This window comes from Cydia strobilella, chromosome 19 (assembly GCF_947568885.1).
Source record: "Cydia strobilella chromosome 19, ilCydStro3.1, whole genome shotgun sequence".
NCBI lineage: Eukaryota > Metazoa > Arthropoda > Insecta > Lepidoptera > Tortricidae > Cydia > Cydia strobilella.
In genome coordinates this window covers 6,705,912-6,726,008 of record NC_086059.1, presented here as the reverse complement: position 1 = coordinate 6,726,008, position 20,097 = coordinate 6,705,912, and the positions used below count along the sequence as shown (strand labels likewise).

Here is a 20,097-nt window from a genome sequence, read left to right as displayed (position 1 = left end):
CCGTCTGTCTGTCTGTCTGTCACCAGGCTGTATCTCATGAACCGTGATAGCTAGACAGTTGAAATTTTCACAGATGATGTATTTCTGTTACCGCTATAACAAAAAATACTAAAAACAGAATAATATAAATATTTAAATGGGGCTCCCATACAACAAACGTGATTTTTTTGCTTTTTTTTTCCGTAATGGTACGGAACCCTTCGTGCGCGAGTCCGACTCGCACTTGGCCGGTTTTTTTACTTTTTAGTGCATTAGCAAAGTAGATATTTTTGGAGCTTTCTGTACAATGTTACGCATATCGTGTTATATTCAATTACGCTTAATTTGGTATTGAAAGTTAATTTGCCGAGTTGTTTGCGCTAGTCGGTTATACATACTAGTAGAGCCGACGTCAAAAATATATCTACACTTTTGTACCTTATTTCATTGCAATAAGAAGAAAAATTGATACATATTTTTTGCGAAATTGTACATTAATTGACAGCACGCTTGCGGTCTCTATAATTGCCAATTTTCATAGCCAGTCACGTTATCTCTGTGGTCGTAATTTTATTTACACATAGTGACTAGAAATGTGATTAAAATCTTCGGGTGATATGCTATCAGTAGTCATCATCAGTAGTACCTAATCATTTACCTCAGAGAGTCACGCAAAATAGGCGGAATGTATGACGTCGAGTTGCGGATAATGCGGATACTCAGCTCGCGAAAAGCTAATATTTTATTATCAGGCATACCGGGAGATTTTTCGATATTACTTAAACAGCACTACCACTACCCTTATGTTTAAGAAGGCGTATAGGAACTTAGGATTGGCTCTAAGGCCTTTGAAGGGTTACATACGCTCTATCTCTTAATCGATCAGGATCACCCTAAAGAAAAAGGCAGAAGAGTGACTTAAAATTTATTGCTACATTCAGTGCTTTACCTATAAGCTTCTTGATGTAATGTATAATTAATTATGTTGTCTGTGGTCGCGGCACAAAGTATGAAGTTCAAGCCGAACGTATCCAAACGGGTTTACTGATGTTTCGGCGAAAATTACTTGACAAACTTTCAGTTCCCAAACTATTTATCCCATATTTTTAGTTGTGGGCGAAATTTCATTTCGCAAATTTACATAATCCAACCTAACCTAACCCAACCTAGTACGTCATTTTCATTTCGAATTCAAATAAATTTCGCCAAAAAGGAAGTACACCATCCAAACGGTTGAGTGAAATATAATATTGGAATGGAATTCAGTACGAATTTCTTTTTTTTTTACGTCTTAAGTTGTATGGCGTGTAAATCTGGTTATGACCTCGTTGTGCTTTAAGTATTATACTTATATTTGATCTCTGTTTGGCCCAAAGGTTAACTGATAGAGAATGCATTCAGGCATTAAGTTCGCCTTTTGTACAACTTTTACTGTGCAATAAAGTTTAAATAAATAAATAATGAATATACTTCTATAAATTACATTATAAAATCACTAATTACCTAGATCTGTATAAGATAACATTATTCATTTTGACCTTGGAATGTAATTCCATATAAATAAGAGCTGTTTTCGCATCAGATACTAAATTTGCGTCTTTAGCATCTATTCGATACTTTCGTGCCTTCTAAGTACATAATACATATACGTGGGCTTAGCTAATTGCGAATGCCATGTTGCAACTGAATATTTATTTGTAGGCAATCTATATAGTATAATTCTCGCCGGCCGCCCCTGCATAGCAACAAGGCGGATTGCGTAACCTGCGTCGCGGTGTTACTTGTGCAAGGTCCGCCACTCTTCTCGTATTAGTACGTTTATCTTAGCTTGTGGTTAGTCGCTATTTCGAAGACCAAGATCTGCTTTCCGACTTTTTACTCAACTTCGCACAGTGCGCTGCATCCTCTTCTATAAAACCATTGGCACGCTTGTCATCCCTCGCAACATGCAGCCGGAACTTTCCTGTAGAAATTTCCGTGCCCAGACCAAGGCGGCATTAGCCACATGCAGTTACTCACGTAATATCTAGATAAGGTAGGTATAGTCTTATGTATTACTTGATTGTTTTTAAACGCTTCTCACTGCTACCATGTCATTTTTCTGTTTGCCCCTATGGTTGACTGGTAGAGACTGTCATGAGGCATTAAGTCCGCCATTTGTACTTTTTCTTGATGTGCATTAAGTTTAAAATAAATAAATAATATGATAGTTTTTGCAAGATGTGGCCGCACCAGCGAAGGCGACACAGTTACAGTTTTAATCTGCTATACATGTAACGAAAATGTTTGGCTGCCGTGAATGCGATTAATACTTAATTTAAAAAAGAACGACTTCTGTTACCTACTAATTATTTAGTTACACAAGATAAATACCGAGGAGGTGTAATTTGATTTGGAACGGAGCGTTTAAAAAATCGATCTATCATTTTAATTAATAGTTTTTTAAACGTGACATGATTGGGGTCGTAAATCTTATAACTGCATACAGGTAAATATTATTTTATTTGTGGCTTCCGTTTAGTCCAAAATGTCCAAATCAAGCATTTTTTCCATCAGATGCGACTAGAGCCAATCGGAAAATCGCTAAAAAAAAGGTCGGCCGTTCATTTGAAACTAGGATCGAGTTTTATATTTATTACGAATTTTAACTCAATTAATGTGTACGTACGTAGGAACTGTGAGCGTATGTTATATTTTGTGTATGAATACTATGAATATGTTTTTATACGATTTTTTTGTCGTCGTAAAATCTTATTGAAATTATAATTTATTGACAAGTATTTATCTCGATTTAGTCTAATTATTGTACCAGTAACAATTACAATTATATACAAAAAAAGACTGTTCTGATTTCAGCAGAAATTACTAAGGCTTGATTTCCTCCTACGCTAACATCGATCGCTGACGTCGGTCGAGCGTACGAATTAACACAATGTTCTATGGGCCCCCGCTAGAGATGGGTAGGGGTGAGTAAATACTGAGTATTTACTCGGTATTTACTCAAAGCATACAGTAAATACTCGTATTTACTCATTTTGGTGAGTAAAAACGATTATTAACAAAATTTCAATATTTTGGTGAGATTTAAGTACTAAATTGGTTTTTATTTAATTGTGTTAACGTGTATTAATGATATTTATGTTATAAGAAGCTTATTACGCTTAGTTTTCGGCAAAAAGGTGATTATCAGTGAGAGGTCATTTGGAATTTAGCGGATATAGACGTAATAAAGTATAGTTAACAATTTTGTTTTAAATAAGAAGATACTTAATTACTTACAAAGTTACTTAATTACTTGCGTTCTAGATAAGTGCATGTTGCAAGCTGATTCACATATTATACAGTTTTTAACCAGTTGTTTATTAAAATAAAACTGCGACAAAAATACTTTATAATATTATAGCTCTTACCAGATAGCGCGGCGATTGTTACATAGTATGTATAGTAGTTCTTACGGCTAACTCTTTGTCTATTGTAAGTAAAACCGCACGTGCTACTACCTGCAAAAAAGGTTCGGTCATTGGCATATAATTCTAATAGGGTATTTGACTACTTGTCAAATCAGTTTCTTTTTTCGAACTGTCAAAACGATTTTGCTGTCGAGGCGAACATACACTCTTTGCCCTCGACCCCGCCGCCTGCGTTGGAGACGCAGGGCGTCAGGATCAGCTTCGCGCCCCCTCTCCGCCTCCTCCTTCTGCAACATGACTTGTTCGCAGGAGGCCACCGCTTCCCAATTCCTATCGCTGCTCAGCATCGCCGCTATGATGCTGTGCAGCGACAGGTCCACCACCCCTGTTGCCGCCCTGAGGGCAGCTCTTTCCACGGCCCAGCGATTGCACTCTTCCAGAGTATGCTGGGCCGTGTCGTCCACCGCGCCACATTCGTGGCACTGGGGCCGCGGCTCCCTCTTAATTCTAAACAGGTAGTGTCCGAAGCAGCCGTGTCCGGACACTACCTGCGTCACCCTATAGGTCAGGGCCCCCCTCCTCCTGTCCACCCACTCATTCATCACCGGGAGGATAGATCACGCTCGTAGGCGCTCCGCGGCTGCCTGCGCCATCCTTTCGGCCTCCTCCGTGTCTAGGGGCTCGTCACGCCTCCTGGCCTCCGCCCTCAGCTCGTGCCCCTCCGCCAACACCTCCGCGTCCAGCTCCCACGGCGGCGTGCCGGCAAGGAGGCACGCCGCTGCATGAGAGGTGGTGCGGTAGGCCCTCACCATCCTCTGGGCCACCATCCTCTGCGGCTGGCGGAGCAGCGCCTTCGTGGCCTCCGTGAGTCGTCCGGCCCAGATTGGGGCTCCGTAGAGCGCCGTACTCCGGACGACCCCCGCATACAGCCGTCTGCATGGGGCATTCGGCCCCCCTAGGTTGGGTAGTAGGCGGCCCAGAGCCGAGGCAGCACCCACGGGACGAGGAGCCATTCTCGTGAAGTGCTCCTTAAAGGTCCACCTTCTGTCCAGGACAAGTCCCAAGTACTTAAAGTGGGTCCTGATCTGGACAGATTCGCCCCTAACCCTTACAGCGGTGCTTGCCGGCAGCCGCCCCCAGCCCCTTGGTTCACCGAGGACCATGGCCTCGGTTTTCGGCAGTGAGACCTGTAGCCCGAGGAGGCCTATGCGGTGGACCGTGAGCTCGGTCGCTACCGCCGCCCGCCTGAGCACCTCCTCCAGCTCCTTTCCTCGCACGGCCACCAGTGTGTCATCCGCATAACACATGGTGACCATGCGCGGAAGCTGGACCCCCCGGATTACCCAATCGTATCCGAGGTTCCACAGGCCCCTCCTGTGGAACCTCGGATCCAACGACAGATCGGAACCAAGGACAGACCCCTGCGGAACCCCTCACTCCATGGCCCTCACACCCCTAACCCCCCTCCGCTCGTAGTGCACCACCCGCCCCGTCAGGTAGTGCTCTACTACGCGCCTTAGGTAATGCGGCACTCCATGGTAGCGGAGTGCCTCCGCGATTACCGTGTAGGGGAGGGAGCCGAACGCGTTGGCGATGTCCAGCGACACTGCCACCACTCCGTCTCCCTTACCCTCCGCTGCCACTCCGAATTCCCTCAAATTCTCGAATTCTCTACGCGTCTTGGTGTGCGCCTTTGTTACGCATCTCGTTGACATATTTTAGCGTTCGACTCGCCGAAACTCAGTAACCGTAGAGGGACCCCACACAGCCTCGCAATTTTTCTGTAGTTAATTTTGAATCTTATTGCAAGTTCCATAGAAATTGTAATTCAATAACCGGTTAAATTGACCGAACCATTTTTTATTGAGTGGGTAGCACGTGCGGTTTTACTTACAATAGACAATGAGTTAGCTGCAAGGGCCAGCTTGAAAATTAACGACTATACATAGTATAGCCGTATAGTTTACGCGGTCAAAGTTACGAATCTTGTTTTGCAGGTAGTAGCACGTGCGGTTTTACTTACAATAGACAAAGAGTTAACCAAAAGGGCCAGCCTGAAAACTAACGACTATAGTAAAATCATATTTTAACCACACTAACTACATAGTTACGGTATACGGCAAATACTGGTTTTTAGGTAAATATTTGGTGGGTTTTTACTAACTACCCTCTAGTTGCGGTCAACTGCTGCTTAGAAAGCGTCGTTCCACGCTGGGTTCCACTCTCCCATTAAAATAAGTGACTGAGGACTGGAATAGAATCCACAGGTCCGCCTTTTAGAATCCTGAATCCCCGTACACGCAAAAGTACGTGTTGACGCGGCACTTACGTCCTTTTATAATAAGTTTTTTAATGAAAACTCAAAAATGACCCAACCGATCATGTTCAAAGTTTTTGTTTCTCAAAGTATTTTCTAGGGTCTACTCTCCCGATATTTTTTCATATTTTATTAAACTTTGTTCCAAAAGTTATAGAGGGATGAACATTATTTTGGCCTTTGGAAACGGTTTTTTCCCAAAAGTATTAAATTTATCGAAAAAAGTGCATAATAACTTTGAAGTTATTTTTAAAGACCAATTTAACGATGTGCCACACGTTGGTGGTTTCAGATTTTTTTTATTGTGACACTTAGTTACATGTATGGAACGCCCCTCTTAAAAATATTTTTTACTAATTGGACTACTAAATCCAGTACAAAATACACCTTTATTTCAGATTTCTATACCCTGTCAGCAGTCTCAGCACTCTAAATAGTTTATACCCACCAAATTGGGTATAAACGAGTAAATACGGGTAAATTGAGTAAATACTGAGTATTTACTCGGTATTTACTCTTGAGTATTTACTCACTACCCATCTCTAGCCCCCGCACAGCGACGCTGACGTCCGCGGCAGATTTTTCTTCCGACGGTACGCTCGACCGACGTCAGCGACCGACTTCAGCGTAGGAGGAGGAAATCAGGCCTAAGAACAACAGAGTTCTTTTACGCTGCGTTCGCTATAGCGAATGGTTTGGAAATTAGCGCCCCTGCCTGTGTGAAGCAGTCACTTCGTTACTTACAGTTATGTCAGCCGCCCTGAGAAATGTATTGAATAAGCGGAAATGTAATGATTCAAGAGCCTGCGAACTCTTTCCTATTATTCCTCGTACAATCTCGTTGAAAACCGGTGGAATACGCGTAGCGGTTCTATTGATTATTGGTTGTAAGATTTACAACAGTATTTCATTATACAAATAAGTATATAGTTGTGCATGTATAGTTAGTTATCTTAGATATGCAGACTATATATATGTTTCGCCGCCGCTCCGATTATTATTGAGACCCAATTTCTTACTCTTCTACATTTTATGTAACCTCGAAAGTAGTCTATGTCGTCTCGCAATATTAATATTCAGTCGCATTTTAAAAGAAACGCTTAAGATACCGTTAACCGGGGTGAATCGGGACCATTTTGAATTTTGCGTGAGATTTTAACAGAATATTTTACATGAGCGCTACAAATTTTATGGGTGCAAAAACATTGATGTTATGTTTGAGAATCGATTGATCAGGGTTCGAAATTATCCAGATAATTATAGTCTTTGATAATTATCGCGATAATTGTGGTGTGGTTCGTTAGAAATGCTTTCGGGAAAGGAAGCTATTGAGAAAAAATAAAATGGTAAAAATTGCGAATTGCAAAGATTGCGATCTGGAAAAAACTATTTTCGGAAGAGAGAGTACACACCCCACTCCGTGGTTATCTTGAGTCATTCGGCATGCGGCAGACATGACCAGCCCAGCCCTTCGCCCTTATTGAATTTACACACTGTATTAACCCGTTGTTAACAAACACAGTGTATCCCTATTACTAACAACAATTTCCAACTTAACTGTCTAATTTTGTATATACAGATGACATAATATATGTATAACGATAACTTATTAAATTGACTAATTCATGACATTGTATTTTTCGTTATAAGTGTGTTAATAGGCATTACATGTGTTACTATTACTATTAAGTTATACGTACTATGTATATTCAACTATTAATTTGAATATGGATATAACTGGTTAACCATCCGTGTGCACATAAAAGTGCACACCGGTGTTACACACGTTGCACAATAGAGATTAATGGAATATCATTATTTTTAAGCCTTGTTGCGATTTGGCGGAACGTTCGTAATCTTGTCACATTGAGAGATTTTTCACTATACAGGTTTTTAGTAATAAAATTACTTACTCCAGTATCAAGTATGATGATCGTATGTGTCTATGATCTACGTGACAGCGTGATAACGACAGTGTCCGTCTCTTTCTATCGCGTGATGATAAAAAGTGACACTTATTTTATCACGTGGATAAAGCCATCCATAATACGCCTGCAGCTGTAATTTCTTTTTAATCTGTTTATCATATTAGCACGTCCCATCTTCCCATCAGATGGCAAACGTTCACCGCAAAATATGGATAACTATTTGCCTCTATGGGTTTTAGAATAGGACAGTATCTCACTAAACTAGTATAAAGATGTCTTTATGGTTTCAGACCATCGCGCCTGTTAAGATCTAAATGCAGTTTTACGCAAAATAAATTACAATGACGATAGATAAAGTGCATTTTTAATGCTAATTTTTCCTTACTTGAACCAAACACTATACAGCCGGTGATTCTAATGACTTTGTTAACCTCGACGAGCAAAAATATGTTCTTGTTACGTTTAATTTTCGCTTCACGGTAATATAATTGGCATGCATGATGACATTGATGACGCTGGAAATATTGAAGATATGAACAAATCCGTTAAAGTTGCGAAACTTTATACACGAGATACCCACAAATCTACATATACTTGCTTGATATACAAATTCAATGTATTTCGATTTTAATGTAGCACCATTTTATGACAAAGTTTTATATAACGTTCCTGGTTGACAAATAAAATGCTTGTACACAGCTTTAATGTTTAATTTTTTAATTTTCTGTACAATGCTGCATAGTCTGCATAGATGCTGAGGGGATCTGAATATTGAACTAGATAATTTTTCTTGCACCACTTATGTAACCGTTTTGCATTGTCGATGGATCTTTTACAACATCACGCATAATACGAGTACCTAATGACATTGTTTGGGACAAATAACCCAAATGTTACTCCTTATGATGACCGACATCGGATGCATACACGACGCTTATGTGATGAATTTATGGCAACGAAAGTGTATCATTGGTAATCGGGTTATGTTCTGCGGTAACCGCAACGTCGTCATAACATAACACGGGTTTACCGTGCCCAGGGCTACTGTCTATTATATGCGTCCACTTAACCCAGAATACAAAGGCATTAAGCACATATAAGTTTAAAAAACTCCACTACGATTATTCGCCTAACGGCGGCGTAATCTTCGTAATCAGGAAGTGCGCGTTGCTTTTAGCCGAGTGCGTTCAGCGTACCTAGTTATTAAATAATATTCATTTTAATTGGGCATTGCTAAGTGTTAAATTATTTGTAACGTATCATTGTAAAGCGCGGGCGTGACCATCAGATGCGTATTGGAGTTCATCTTTCGAAACTTAACCGGTGTTGTGTTTGTTAATTAATTTTTCTCATTGTGTCTACACGGTACAGATCTGGGTCGGTCTATTAGTGTCCAACTAAATTAATTTCAACGTCCGAGGAACCTCATGGAAAACTTACTACGACCCATTTACGCATTTCCCTAAATCGAACTAAAGCTTTGTACAATAGGTATGGCGTTCCTAGATATTTTGGGACTAGATGAATTCGTTTCAAGTTATTTTGAAAACACAAACAGTAACCTATAAAACTAATATGTAACTTGCCGATATTTAAAAAAATAAATAACCGGCCAATTGCGAGTCGGACTCGCCCACCGAGGGTTCCGTACTTTTTAGTATTTTTTGTTATAGCGGCAACAGAAATACATCATCTGTGAAAATTTCAACTGTCTAGCTATCACGGTTCATGAGATACAGCCTGCTGACAGACAGACGGACAGCGGAGTCTTATTAGTAATAGGGTCCCGTTTTTACTTTTTGGGTACGGAACCCTAAAACCAAACAGTAACCTATAAAACTATGTAACTTGCCGATATAAATTAGACAAAACTTAAATGTGACATGTGACTACGGTTGTTTATTCTGGGGTTACTTAACATGCGAAATTAACATACTCAACATACATAACACATAATTAACATACTTTTCTATTTCATCATACTTACTGTCAAACATTATTACGGTTAATATTCAAATGTTTTCTTTTAAATTGGATTTCGTTCATTTAAACATTTATGGTTACGCGGTATAATAATAAGACCAATGGATTTTATGTCTTAACTTGTTTACATGTTTTTTATTAACAATGAATAGGTAAAATGGTTTATATTTTACTAGTTTTGGCTGTGGATCCCTAAAAATGGATATATCTAATAGAGAAACTGAATCAATCGAATTAATATTCAAGTCTAAAGTGGTAAATTAAGTATAGAAATTCATATTAACAGTGATTATCTAATTTATTATGTTATAATAACATCCAATATGGTTACTAATATGTATTGAAATGTATTTTTATTTGTAAATTGCTTTCATAGAGGTACGAGAGCGAAAACTGAAAATTTGTTGAATTTAACACAGTATGGTATAAAATTAACCCAATAGTTAACATTAGCTTACCTGTAAGATACTTTTTATGTCATACATATCGTATTTCCCTATCTCAAAAGTATCAACATACTTAAAAAAAATACTGTTAGTCCTTAATTTACTTAACATTTTTCTAATGAATAGAAACAAAAGTAGCACCTATTTAAATAAAAATCACCGGAGAAATTATCACTTTGAAGATTCTTTAATCTTCTTCTACACCGATATTTCTACACTTATTTAGTACTAAAGATACTCACCAGTAAAAGCAAGCTCAGATCAATCCTTAAGAACAGTGTATGTTTGTTTGTTAACAAATTGAACGCATGCACATATTTTCACCTGCGGAAATCGAGAGTAACATACGCGCGGCGACGCGTCGGCGCTCGCGCTGGCGCTCCACTGCGCACGCGCACTCGCCGTCTCTCCTACTACCACCAAACCAACTAACAACCCTTGATGCTGGAAGTGCATGCGACTAACCTTTTCGAATTGCGAAATGCAGCTAAGATTTTATAATGTTAAATAAGACTTAGATTAACATTAATATCATTCATACTGATGTGTTTTGCTATGTAACTTAGATGTAAATAGTTGTAAATATGAAATACTGTATTTGACATGTAAAACTATGTTTTATGAAGGAATAAATGAATGAATGAATGAATGAATTACTAGCTAGTACGAAGTTTATTTCTTCAGCACTTTGAAGTAACGAATTAATTTCGATTTCGATTTAGCTTATCTGTCAGTGTTTGCATCTGAAGTAAGTAAATTTTGCCCACTCAGTAGGCTTCGAACTTACGACCTGTCTATTTCTTTTGTTTTTTTTTTTTAATTATACCTATGGCAATTTAATTGTTTTTCTTCCTTTTCCTACATTATAGATTAATGTTAGGCTACGTTAAACGTTACAATGTCAGTATCTATTAATAGACCGCGGGCCAGGAACAGATTTCCATGACCAATCGCCTCCCGGGCGAAAACTCGTATAGTGGTTAACGGCTGAACGTGAACGTCAGCTACCGCTCCGTTGGAGGGTTGAGGAATGGCAGCCACCTAAACACCTAAAAAAATGTAATCATCGCCTCTCGCTTGATACTTTGTCAGATGATAGTTTAGATGCTATTGTGAATAAACAAAATCGTTTAGATGGTCCACTCAGGCCGTACACTTAGATATTCAAATTTTGCCATTAAATTAATTTAAATCAAACGAAAGTTGTGAAAAAGGGATATTATAAAATATCGGACTATTTAGAAGACGTTAACCCTTCGAGTTAATAAGTAAATAATAGTAGTATTATGAATATGATATAATTATGAATATGAATATATGAATATGATATTATTATGTATATGAATATGATATTATTAAGAATATGAATATATGAATATGATTGAGTTGACGTTTCCTATCAACGATTGTCATCTTGGCTAGGCCTCCTAACCAGAAATACATTCGCCTGTAGATAGAAAGCGAAGCAATTCTACAGATTCTGATCAGGTGCGTACGTTCATAAAACAGATTTGTATCTCGAAAAGTGATTCATTGCGTGAGACGTGTAATTCGTTCACGGCTGTAAATTGTACAGATTTGTTGGAAATAGATTACATTGACATTAGGCACGAGCGAGTGCTGTTTGCAGTGGCATTCTTGAAAAACACTTGCACTTTCATTGAAAACATGTTCATGGTTCTCCATTGCTTGTTGTCATGATCTTATGGCTGTTGCTGGTCGCGATAAATATATAGAAAATCTTAAACGGCTTTAGGTACAATAACTCGATAATGCCATTTATAGTTATTTCAATAAACAAAATATAATAGCAACAAAATGTAATAATTAAAATCTATAAAATCGTGTGTTAACCTATCCAAAAATCGTACAATGACTAAAATCATAAAGAGTTCATGGCCTCATCGTGCGTGTTTATCCTTCAAGTATTGTCGCAATCTTCATCAATCAATTTACCTAAACATAGCTTGGATAATTGGTTTATTGATTTGTTTAGGGTCTTGGATCTTCCACATTCCACCGCTCCAGCTTTTACAAAGATACGAACGAACATAATATAAATATTTGCGATTCCTTGGGGTCCATTGTATTTACGAACGAATATTCGCGCGTTATGATAAAAATAATTCGCAAAGTATTATGTGATACGGCGCCAGTCTGCTATTTTGACTTTGCATTTAATCGAGCGAATGGATGCTTAAGATTTAAATTTGGTGGATATAGACTCTATATTACCTATATAGAGGATTCACAGGTTGAAGATCTCTCATACTGTGTGATAACTTAAACTTGTTCCCGTATCACTACGGGACAGTGAACCAAGCCCGTAAGTCGTACATGTAGATTTTAGTATACAGAGCGGGTTTCTACGTCAGGAAATGCTGGTCTGGCTAATGTGACAGACAGGCAAGTTAAGTGGTCCGGACAGAATGTCGGTGCGCTTTATTTCCTACGTACATTAAGGCTTAAGGTGAATTTAAATTTACTAGTGTGTCCTGTAATTGATTAGCACGGTTGTTTAGTTCGGTTTCCTGCTTGTATTGTAACATACGGGACAATAATATGTATATTATATGTGTATATTCAAGTGTTAGTTTAACAAATCAAAAAAAAAAAAAAACAAAAAAAAAAAAATTTTTTTTCTAGGTGTAACATTAAGGGATGACTTGTAGCAGTGCTGTATAAAACACGATTAAAGTAACTGATTTAAATTGATGTATATGAATTCCCTCCTTTAAAAAGTAAAGGCCGAAATTTCCAAAATCATAATAAAAAATAAAATAAAAATAAAAATCATTTATTTCAGGTCTTACATACCCATATTTATGCACATTACAAAAAGAAAAATAGAAAAAAAAAATGAATAATAACATTAATAAAAATTTAAAATTCAAATTATACAATATTAACCCTATCATTATTAACCCTACAAACATGCTTTTTATATATATGTACATTAATTAATTACTTACTAAATAAATTACGAATCGACACTAGGTAAAAATCATCACTTTGTTTGGCCAGTGATGATTTGTACCCAGTGTTTAGTCATGGGGCAGTCCGCGCGTTCAGCGAACATGGTCAGGATGGTGTTATGGATGATAATATCATTATTATGATATTACATCTTCAGAAAAGAATTGTAGCCACATTTTCTTTAACCGCGCGTTACACAAGAAAACTGCTTAGTCCATAAGTGATCATGTTAAGTCCACATCAATATTGTTTATTGAATGTTTACGTACCATATTGTTATGTTGATGTTATGCGGCATTCAAACGCAATCGTTTATCGGTAGCGTAGACTTAAGGGGCCCACTGACTATCAGTCCGCCGGACGATATCGGCCTGTCAGTTAGAACAAAAATTTGACAGCTCCGAACAACTGACAGGCCGATATCGTCCGGCGGCGGCGTACTGATAGTCTGTGGGCCCCTTTACAGTTCTGTTTCACGTCGTCCAGCGTGTTTGTAGGCTGTCTTTCAAGTATGTCAGGTTATCCCGTAGAACCATCACATCACATCATTATTACTATTACTATTAATAAAATTTACCTTTGTCTGATGTAGCTTGAAGAATTGCTAAGAGCAATCTAGATAATACGCGGGTACTTTTTTGGATGTACTTGGTGATATGATATAACAAGGTCCACTCAAGCCCGTATAATATCCCTAGAAAGGTCCTTAATTACAGCGGTAAACAGCGGAACGGCAGTTTTAAAAATCTAGGAAAGAGTTATTGTAATATTGTAAAGCAAAAAGAAGAGTTATGGCTCTTTCGCCTTTCCGAACAAGGTAGCGAGCAAATATTATGCTTCATATAGGCATTTCTGTATTTACTCAGGTTTGTCCAATACGTTTGTCGAGTGGTACGTAAATAATTATGGATTATTCGAATGCATAATGCAGTTTATATTGCACATGTATTACTTCACACTGGACTTCACAACGCATCTTATGTTAACGTAGGGTAATAAATCGTATGTTTTATGTATGTGTTAGTGTTAGTTTTTACTTACCTAATGAGCAATTCTTATTTTTTATCTTTAGTACGTTATTCCTGTGCGTTAATTTAATTGGACTATGTTAACGTTACGTATCCTATCGCCATTTTAATGTAGGTAAATGTTGACTTTAAAAATTCTGCTAGGTAATTCATTGAAATTATGGTTATTTTATTTTATTATTAATTTTTGTATATATTTCTCGGGCGTGTTTTTTTCCATTTTGTTACAATATATTTAATGTGTTTTGCAGTTTGAATTAGTTAAAGGGGTAATCTTTGTTGCAATAATATGTTTACAACTGTCAGAAAATAATTTAAACTTCAATAAATCAGCAACGTTGCAAAAAGTTACATTCACCGTCGAAATAACATAAATGATATGAAATATTGTGTTTTTTATGCAAATTGCTTGCCTTGTTTATTTACGCAAACCAGACGGCCGTTTACAACGGACTTGCGTCTAACCTCGATTTTAATTTGATATCGTAAATCTTATATAGACATAATGTGTTTTGGCGTCATAGCAAGATATTATGTATTTCTTTTGAACAGTTCCTAGGCCCTTAACTAAAATTGTTCGATGATTTTACGAGTATTATAGTATAACTTCGATATTACCGGAAACCGTTTGGTTTGGAATCCGGTATATATGGTATGTCCTTAAACTGCATCCAAAAGAGAGGTATGGGCACTGTGATTGTCATCTCGCTTTGTGTGGTAGGGGTAGGGCACAGCACAGCGGATATGTCATTCCTGATCTAGATCAGAGCCCAACTGGGGAGAAGTACATCCACCTTACATAAAACCGCAGCCAAATAACACTAGACCCTACTCATATCGTTGTGTTCCTACCGGTGAGTAAGGTTGCCAGAGCTCAACGAGGGTGCGGAGTGTTAGGATCGGCAACGCGCGGAGACTGCTTAACATCATTCGGGCCGTATGCTTGTTTGCCACCGACGTAGTATAAAATAACCGGTCGTTAGTAGAGCAGACGTTTTATTCGAGCCTATTTACCCATATCTGGAATTCATATTAAATATTTCTCAAGTCTGCACTAGGTACATGTATCATTTCAATGTTCTTAACGTTTGTAGCGAATATTGCATTATTTATTATGCCTTTATGTGTTAATGAATTAACGCAAGAATGCGTTAAAGAATCCAAATTATATTATATTCTATTGATCCATGCATCGTAGTTCCGCACCTCAGACCTTGTGAGTAATAAAACTAATAAAGGTACAATGCAGACAAATACGTGATAAAGCTTACGATGTCCGCGACGCATGTTTCGAAGATGCAGCTCACAAAAGATTACGCAACCGTAATGAGTAGCGTACGCGCAGGCTGGCATTGCTCATGCTTGAGTGTCACCTGCTTAACGCGAATTCAGAAAAGATTTTTTTTTCTTTTAAATATTTTATTTTTAATTTATTATAAACAATGGCAATAAACGAGCTTCACATAATTCCAATAAGAAATTAGAAATATTTATTGTGTAAACTGTGTAGGTACAAGAAACCACCAATGGCCACTTTTTGGCTCTATCATAAAAATTTAGCTGCTGCAAAAAGCTAAAGACTTGTTAGCTGCAGGGTTACCATGACGATAGAACTAGATTTCTTATTTGCTTGCATAGTTCAAGTTCATAGAGCTTTAGCTCCTGAAAGAAAAAGTAGGCCAAATTAGCTCCAACTTGTACGGCAGATAAATTTACTGTCCCGCCACTGTTATACAGCAATCGTTGTCGTCGGTGTACAGCCGCTAAACAGCAGACGTGAACGGAGAAAAATCATGATATTCTGGACCCTATTCTTTTGTCACCAATTTATTAATTTTATTATATTGAGTTAATAAATTCGTCGTCGCGAGGCGGTACGTTGGTGCGTTCGCGGTGAAAGTAAAACTCCGAGCGTTTACCCGCGCGCCGGAAATTTATTTAGCGACCATATTTAGGATTATCTGTAGTTACAAGCAAATTTAACGCGTGCTCCAGTAATGACGGAACTTAATCAATTGTGAAACAGCGTTTTTAATATACTTTTTTTATTGATTTTTGATCACATTAGACGTCCCGAGAAAGAGATGTATATTCTGTGAATATTCCCGGGCAATGCCAATAAATGTGGCTAATGGCCCTGATTAATTTAATACATCAAAAGTGACAAGATTCTATATTATTTGCTGTCCTTCGCAATGTTGCAGATTTCCAGTGGTACTCATTTATTTTCCTGGCAAGGAGTACTCTTCGACAACAGAGATTGAAAGTCATTAAATGTCACCGATTTAGACAAGAATAAAAGATTTCGCAATTATACGCAATAGAACTGATTTTGAGCAGACGAATGACAAAGGAATGTTAGTGTGTTATTAATGCGTTAAGTAAGTATGTTATAGAACAAATACTAATGTTAAGTAATTTCACGGTTTAGACTCACTTGTTTTTGTCACAAACAAGTGAGTCTAAACCGTGAAATTACTTAATGTTAGTATGTCTCACAACAGTTTAAATTCAATTAAACACTAATGTGATAGTATGCATGCATATAATGGATGTAACAAGTTACAGTCTGAATATACGAAGTTTCTGTACAAGTGGTGCAAGGGAAAACCGGAAAGCATCATTAGTTTAGTACTACAAGATAATTTATCTTCTAGATAACCCTCTCTAATAAGGTGTGGTCGTTAAGGGTGATATATATCCTAGTTCGGAAGGGCTATACAAGTATACAATCTATACAGTACGTAGAAACTAGAAAGCTACTCGTATGTACAGTCAGCTGTCAGTCAGCAGAAAATTTAAAAAGAAAGTAAATGTTTTCCGGCCAATCATTGTCTATGTAAATATAGTTTTAAAAAGTATATGTGATAGGCGACCTCTTTGCTTCATATTCGTCTATTGCAAAACATATCTAGTGACCTATGTATGTTACTGTAATGCTTATGAGTTTCATGTTATATCAGCATGCGGTTTGAAAATGAGAGCGTAACTTCTATTGTATGGAGGCGGCTTGTTGCCGGCGGGTTCTTATGACTCTTTTGAGTACCTACATATCAAACGTACGCAATGACTGTTGACCCACCTACATACCCACTTTACCTTTCAATGTCGGAAATGTATGAAAGTCATATTTGTCTGACGAGCTTACCTGTAATATTTCCTTGCGACTGGTTAAACTTTGAAGTTCCACTAAATTATAACCTTTTGGGTGGTAAACGTCACTTTTAGTTTTTGGATGATAGGCCGCACTAAAACCGCTCAATAATACTTGATTTTTTTCGTGAAACTTCTTGCATAGCAATCAAATTGAACAATTTTGACGAAGGTTGTCAACAATTCTCTTTCAGCATCATATCCATAGGAATTACACGTATAATTGTTGGTGATTAAAAATATCGATGAAACCCGATGGCCTGTGATTGTTGTGATGTTATTTAATGAAATGCGTAACATTGGTTTTGAAAAAAAAAATTGAATCATTCCAAACTGCAAATGCTAAATCAACCGAGAAATCATTTTTAGGTTTAACCGATGATCGTGCATTCCTTGCGATAGGGTACCTTATGTCGTTTAAGTACTTTTGAATATATAAATGATGTACTTAAATTGCATTTTTGTTTTAAGTTGTATCATATTCTAATTTCACGTAGTCGCACTGAGTGTAGGTACTTATATTATTGTTGCATAATGTGACCCCATAAACCGAGAAGTTCATAAAGCGCTGCCTAAGCAGATGTATTGTGCGGTGTTACCTAATGCCGGTGCTGTATAATCGCTGTATAATAGACGTAAGGGTATTGTAGCGGTAATGTACATAAACCTTTCTAAACAAGTACGGCCGTAAGCGGTTTTATGTTCATTGCACCACAAACTGTTTGTTGTGAAGAATATTAAGAGGATCTTATCAGATTTGGTTTGTTGCAAGATAGACATCGATGTCGTTACATAACAGGTAGTGATTTTTAATGTCTTTCTCTCATTAAATGTGCCATTTTCAACCAAAAGGGTACTTATTGTCGCTTGTCTGTAAGGCGCGCTATTTCCATATATTCGCTTCCGCTTCAATTAGAAATCAACCTTATCAACAAGCGACAATGTGGTACCTTTTGGTTGAAACGTCACAAATATAGGCTTCAAATAACGTATTTCGCTTAATAAGTATTGTAAAAAGTGACCAAGCCCTCTATTGGCCGAGGCCGGATTCGAACCGGTGTCTTTAGCTTTCGTGGCTAAAAACTCTAGAGCAGATAAAGATAACGCTGTGTTTCCGATACTGAGTGACATTACCAGACTTTCTGAGAATGCACGTATTGGCAAGGACAGCGAGAGACCCACATGCTAGCTTTAGAATGAAGCTTTCGGATGATCTAGCGCCAGCTACGGTGTTCGCTTATTATCAGGCCGACCCACTTGTACCATACCGTAACTGCCCATTTTCTAAAAATACTATGGTTCGGCAACATTTCTGTATATATTTACATTGATTATTACAAATCACTAATCATCGGTCGGTATCGAAGCGACAGTAGCGACACCTTTTTACCTGCCATAAAAACCTTCATCAATAAGTTTTTTTTATAATTTACATGCCGATTGATGACATCAGCTCATATTCTCATAATCATTTAACGTGATTGTAAAATTTTAAACTACAAATATGTGGTGAACAAATTTTGTCAGTAGAAAATTGCGAGAAATTTAAATTTTCAAATTTGCCCACTATCATATAATTTGCTGACGGAAATGGCTTGCCAGAGTATATGTAGACAGCTACAAAACAGTACAATATTTATATAAAACGTTGCAAATGTTTCAAATTGGCGTGTGCTGACATCATCCACAATATTGAAGAGCTTGTACGGAAATAAGGTTTTATGAGGTACTTGTCTCTGCGTATATTAATATTCTATAATCAGCTAATAATGACGTCTTCCCGCTGGAAACTTGATTACTTTATGATTATGGAAGTCATTTCGCGATTTTCACTACAACTTACCTGATTACGCGCCGTCTCTGCAACTTTGTTTACTTTTCGTTGCACCTCACACTTTTACTATCTTCGTTTATAAACTGTATTTCATAAAGAGTAAGATTGCGTTTACAATGATTAGTTACAACGAGATACGACTTTGATAAGTTTAGCTCGAGCAATTGCAAGTATTGCAACATTGCAGATTATCTAATAAAATGTTTAAAAAAAACACTAAACTGGTCAAGCCCGAAGTGACGAAGAACCTGCAAGTCATCGTTATGAGGGTGTAATAAATAAACATGATCACTTATTTATTCATAATTCTGAATTATATTATAAAAGTAGGCTCGTGTACTTAGGTACACGATCCTACTTTCATGCGAGTTGATGTTGCCAATAGTGGCAACATCAACTGCATGTCATCTATATATGTAATAACAGATGACATCTCAGGCCTACTATTTTGTTAAAATAGGTACTAAATTAATAGGTTTGAATAATGTACTTACTGTGTTCAATCAAAAAATATCGCACGTAAATTGTATTATAAAATTATAATATAACTAATAGAAAAATCGAATGCAACTAAATATTCAATTATGTCCCTTTGTTGCTAATGCTGTATTGTATTGTATAGGTATATTAATAAATAAGAATTACAATAATTTCAAAGTTAAAGCAACTAAGCGCCATCTTTTTCTAACTGTTATCATCACTTAGCATATTAGTTTCCTAGCAGCTTTAGTATTGGCCTCCTGCAAAACGATTCAGTGTAATCTCAATAGATGGCGCTGGTATGTGTATTAGGAACTTTCACTAAGTTTGTGATGTGACACTTTCGGATGGCGCATAAATAATTAAATATGTACTACATGTAGTTATTTAGGATTATACATCTTAAAACAAGATGAAACACCTTCAGATTTTGCATTTCAATCTTCATATGCGCATTAAGTATACTCATGGATACATTTAGAGGAACGCAAAACGAGGTTTAATTACTGGATTACCGCACCTAAAGTAATTTCAAAATTAGTCATTCAACATTATTTTCTTGC

General features: G+C 37.4%; 2 protein-coding genes across 5 annotated transcripts in view; one reads left to right on the top strand and one right to left on the bottom strand.

Annotated features, from left to right (window-relative positions):
* The window catches only part of LOC134750173 (uncharacterized), a 34,315-nt gene extending 23,850 nt beyond the window's left edge, over window positions 1-10,465 (bottom strand). The window contains exon 1 of the mRNA XM_063685297.1: window positions 10,306-10,465. The gene's annotated coding sequence lies outside the window, so the exon portion shown is untranslated. The remainder of the gene's footprint in view (window positions 1-10,305) is intronic.
* The window catches only part of LOC134750242 (flotillin-2), a 470,025-nt gene that overhangs the window by 183,888 nt on the left and 266,040 nt on the right, over window positions 1-20,097 (top strand). The window lies entirely within an intron of this gene.